Genomic DNA, 686 nt, shown 5'->3' with positions numbered 1-686 from the left:
TATATATATATATATATATAGTTTTAAATATATATTTATATATTCACGCGGGTATATATCTATATCTATATCTATATCTATCTAGCTAGCTAGCTATATATATATATATATATATATATGTAAACACGTTTAGATAGATAAATACATACGTAGGGAGAGTGAGAGAGTGAGAGTGAAAGTGAGAGAAAGAGAGGCGAGTAAGAGGGAGAGAGGGAGAAGGGAGAGAGAGGTTCGTACGAACATGGCTAATAGATAAGAAGCAAAATGCTTAGTGCTTCAGGAAGTTGGATGTTCTATATATTGTATTTAACGAGCAGTTTGCAGAAACAACGCTGGAGCCAAATTAAACATAACAACGATACGTGTTTTATGGCAAATTCATATTTCAAAAACTTTGAAGACCGTTCATATTTCTCTCGATATATATGTATTTTTTTCTCTCGTAACATTCGCCATGATAGATCGCCGACCACTACACATATTTTTTTTCTTCTCTCCTTGTTTCTCTCCTTGTTTCTTTCTGTGTTCCTTTCTGTTGAAGAGCGTAAGCTCGAAACGTCAATGACTTTCTCTATTCCCGAGCGTTATACTAATACATCTATTTGTTGTTTACACCACCTGACCTCGTCTGTTGTTTTTTCGTTAATTCTCCCATATATATATATATATATATATATATATATATA

Source organism: Octopus bimaculoides, chromosome 11 (genome assembly GCF_001194135.2).
Source record: "Octopus bimaculoides isolate UCB-OBI-ISO-001 chromosome 11, ASM119413v2, whole genome shotgun sequence".
Lineage (NCBI taxonomy): Eukaryota > Metazoa > Mollusca > Cephalopoda > Octopoda > Octopodidae > Octopus > Octopus bimaculoides.
This window is presented reverse-complemented; position numbering follows the sequence as displayed.